This window comes from Triturus cristatus, chromosome 2_1, assembly GCF_964204655.1.
Source record: "Triturus cristatus chromosome 2_1, aTriCri1.1, whole genome shotgun sequence".
NCBI classification, from domain to species: Eukaryota; Metazoa; Chordata; class Amphibia; order Caudata; family Salamandridae; genus Triturus; species Triturus cristatus.
Window position 1 is genome coordinate 367406114 of NC_140581.1, and position 4572 is coordinate 367410685.

The 4572-nt window shown below is 48.2% G+C and overlaps 1 pseudogene; it reads right to left on the bottom strand.

The window, feature by feature from the left end:
- Nucleotides 1-584: 584 nt before the first annotated feature.
- Nucleotides 585-703, bottom strand: LOC146865311 (5S ribosomal RNA; annotated as a pseudogene).
- Between the last annotated feature and the right edge of the window lie 3869 nt (nucleotides 704-4572).

Sequence of the window (4572 nt, forward strand, 5' to 3'; positions counted from 1 at the left end):
AGCACCACCAACAGAACAAACGGCCCGTCCAGGTCAAACAAGCTCAGAACCCACGCAAGCAAAGGGACAGAGGAAAAGCACAAAAAGCCGGGAGCCCCTGCCGAGAAATACAAACAGAGCCACCTCCGGGGACCCAAACCATGCCGGGACCAAAGAGGACACAGCTACCCAAAGGCAGACGGAAGCCACTGGAAAAAATAACCCGCTCCAGAGAAACAGGCAGGACTCCCCCAGGAGAGAAACAGTCACGAAGGACAATCCCCGGACCCCAGCCAAAGGGAGTAAACCTAGCAACACCCTCAGAGAACGCCCAGCCTAGAAACAAGAAGCCCCCACACGGCCGGGGCAAACCCCAGACAAGCCAAAGGAACAGCCAACAGAAGCCAGACGAGAAGTCCGCCAGCAGGGGGACCAACCAACCCCACACAGACCGGGAACCCAAGCGTACCCCCAGCCCCACAGGCCGGCAAACACCCGGGAAGGGGCACTAGGAAAGGAAATCCCGCAGGCCGCACCCGCAGATAGGGCGGGAGAGGAGCTGCGTCCCCAACCCGCGACCCAGAAGAAGGGGAAGAGAAATAAGAAGCCTTCCGCACCTGGTAATCCCAGGTGGACTCCCATCCAGATACAAACCAGGCCTGACCCTGCTCAACTTCTGAGATCAGACGAGATCAGGTGCATACACGGTGGTATGGCCAAAGGCCGGGCACCACCCACCCAGAGTGGACCGAACCCGCTGTGACACAACCACCGGCAGAACGGAACCATGGGTGGGACAAGAGAAGGGACAACCATGGGGACAGGTGAAGACTAGAAAGAACCTGAACCCGTGAAGGCCCAGTCGTAATGAGACCCACCGGACGGGAAGATCCCCCAAGAGACGAACAAAGCAAAGCACTGCTGTGAGAAGTTGGCCTGGTATATGCTGTTCAATAGTTAAAGTGACCACCTTGTACCATGCCAAGCGACCCTTATGGTGTGGTTGTAAGTCAACCTTTTCGGACCAGCTGCCCTAGTGGTAGCGTAGGCTAAGCAGTCTTTTAGGCTAAACTCGTTTTGGCATGTAAAGCAAGCTGTTTTACCATATGTAACCCCCCTTATACCAATGAAAGGACACCACACAGATATATATTCAAAATATATGTATTTATTACTCAAAGTATCCCCTAGACTCTTTATGAGCACAGGAGCACAAATCGTTAAACAAGAAAGTATTACAATATACAGAAGTTGCACTGTATATGGATGGGCCCTGGTGGCCACTCAAACCATATACTAAAGTAGTGGTATAAGTACCACGAATAGGAAAGGGAAAAGGCCTAGGGCCTCTAGAATCGCTGGGCCTACAAGGAGCTAACTTCAGTTAGTGACCAGGAGGTCCACGGGTCGCGTGTGCAGTGAGGACAGTTACACGCGGGCTCCCATAGGTTTTCAATGGGTGCGTAAAAGTTCAAAAGTTACTGCTAGAAGGGTCTTCTGGATGGACTACGAACTTAAGACTTAAAACACAGACACTAGAGATGTTTCTCTACACTTGGGCACCGGAGTGCCAGCTTTACCTCATCCACAGGAAGCGGGTGCATAGGTCTCGAAGTGCGTCGGGTTTCGTCTATCTGTTCAATGGAGCCTGATGACAAAGATGCTGCAGGCGGCCGGTCCAGAAGAGATGCGGTGGATCCAAGGGTGGATCAGAGCTGTAGAAGACCTGAAAGCAGAGGGGACAGTGTTCACAGTCACTAGCCAGTGACCGGCGTGGCACCAGGTAGGTACCAGGCGATGTCGGGTGCAAACAGGTGAAGAGGTGTAGCTTGTCTCCGCAGCCACGTGGTCCCTGAAGGTTGACAACATCCAGGAGTCGGTTCACGAGCTGTCCCACGCAGGCTCTCGCTGTCGGCGGTGTCGGCGACTCAAAGGAAGCAAACAAGCCTTGGCAAAAGCAGGAGTCGTAGGAATTGAAGAAAGCTGATTACTCTGACCAGCAAGGTCAGAGGGGCTGCTCCTTTGGAGGGAAGCAGGGGCCAGTCTGGAGCAACCAGACCAGCATTGTAGTTTTCAAAGTAGGTCGCCAAGATGGCCACTAGCCAACGGGCCAGGGTCCGGTTAGGCGCGTCGAGATGCAAAGTGCAGAGGGGCCCCACGCAGATCGTGGAGATGCTGGAGGGCTCACCTTTGGTGCAGATGCTGCTCGGATGTTGGGCTTCTCAGGTCCCAAAGCACAACTTGGAGGGAGCCTCTGTTGTTGCGCTTACAGCTTGTCGAGTGTCTTTTCAAGATGGCTGGCTCCACGTGTCTCGGTGCCTCCACGGGTTCCTTCTTTTCAGGGACTGTGGATCGGGCGGTGACAGGTCTGGAGGTCCAGTTCTTGTTGGGCTCTGGGCTCGGGCTCCGGCAGGAGGCGGCGGCAAAGCAGACGTCGAGTAGCTGGTTGGTGCTTGCGTTAGCAAGATGGTCCCTCCCTGACCATAGGGGAGATTCTCTTCAGTCCTCTGTGCAGCAGAGCGTTGAAGTTCCCGTCTTCTTCTTTGTGTTAAGTTGATTCCAGGATGTCTGAAGTCTTAGGACACAGCTCCTACCTTTAAGCGGATTCTAGGGGCCGAACTACCTGCTAGGTCCCTCCCTAAGGGTGGGACCAGGAAGGGGGGTGGTTACACCCCCAATCCTTTGTCCAGCTCGCCCCAGGTCCGGGGCTGGTGTGCCCCAGGACCGGTTTGAACTGGCATATGCACCGAGGCTTTAGTCTTTATATAAATCAATCGGGACACCATCCGGGCCTGGTGCCTTGCCCCCTTTGCTGTTTACCATCCCTTCTCGCACCTCATCGACGCAAATCATTAATGGCATAAAAGGCCAAATAGAATCATTTGATAAAAACGGATCTAAGAAACCTTATCTGGGTTAAAAATGTTAGAAAAGTGTTTTATCCACTCCGTGCAGTTGACATAGGACGTCAGCTCAGGGATATGATCATCCTTTAAAAAGGGACTATTTATAATTTCCCAAAAAAGTTTAACATTTTTAGTATCACTTGCAAAGCCTAGCTTATCCCAGGCATCTATTCTCATCGCCTTTTTGTGGGCAAGGACAGCTTGTTTATAGGCATATCGCAATTTACGGACTAAGATTTGGTCACGGGGCTTGGACCTTAAGGCTGACTTTAGATTAGTTAGTATCTCCGTACATTCGGAATTGAACCACTTCTTTCCGGCTTGTTTTGGACCTTTGGATTTCCGAGTTAATATATCCCTAACCACATTATTTATATTAGAAAATTCCATACATAATTTGCCAGGGGTAACCTCATCCCTTAAACAGTAATTGATACTGTCTCTACAGTTACTAACCACAGCCGATTGGATCTTATATGGGTCTACACCATCCCATTTAATTCTCATACCGTTCGGCCTGATAGGGAGAATATCTGTAATTGTATAATCAATATTAGTCAGTTTGTTACCCCATGCCAACAGGTCTATGGAGATACTGTTGTGGTCACTAACCACCTGTTCGGTTATCCAAAGGTCCATATATGGACTATTCCTTGTTAGTAAGATGTGATCAATATTACTATTTGCTTCCCTACCAGTGAATGATGGACATTTGATATGGCCCTTTCTCTCGGTGCAATCTAATAGCTCAAGATCGAATTTGGCCATTAAAGCATTAAAGGTCATGCCATAATCACAATGTGGGAAATGTAACATATCATCCTTAGTCCCTGCAGTGGTCAAGTAAGACTTCATATAACCACAAGAGTTAGTAAATGTGGTGGGACAAGCTTGAATATTAAAATCACCTGCCCACACAACAACCGCCAGCTTAAGTGAAATATTTAGTACCCTGTCCAACTCTTTTTCCAGTGAATCTAGAAAAGCTCCCCTATCCTTACGAAAATTATTATTATAAAAGTTAATTAGTACCAAATCCTTTCCGACAGGGAATGATAGTCGCAAAACTTGACTATGGATGTCAATGAAAGAATAAGAAATAATTTTACATCCAATCAATTTAGTAGAAATAAGCAACAATAATCCACCCTTGGCTCTACCCATTAAGGAGGGTATCGCATTAACACAATATGAGGTGTAACCTTCCACAGCGATATAATCTGTACTCCATGTTTCTTGTAAACAAATTATGTCACTTCCGCGGGTAATGAAATCTTGCCAAAAGGGAGTACCTAATTTATTCCCAAGACCTGCGATATTCCATGTTGTTAATGAATACCCTTCTTGTGTTTTGGCGGTTTTATCGTTGTGCCAATTTGTAGGTACTTCTATATTCATGATAGGATCTCTAGGTATACTAGCTGTTAAGATGTCAGGCTCGCTAGAGTCATTTATAACCGGTAACCCATTCATCATAGTAAGATCCTGATGATTAATGATGACTTCACTTTGCCTTATAATTATGTTAGGGTTCACCATAAACCCCTTATCAATATTTCCCACTATATTACCTACTGTAGTTCCATGTCAATCATTATCCTCCATTTGTGTCAGACATTGAAACCTATTATAAAGTGGTAAGGGGGAGAACACAGAACTAGCAGCTGGCTCCATAGGCAGCCACTTG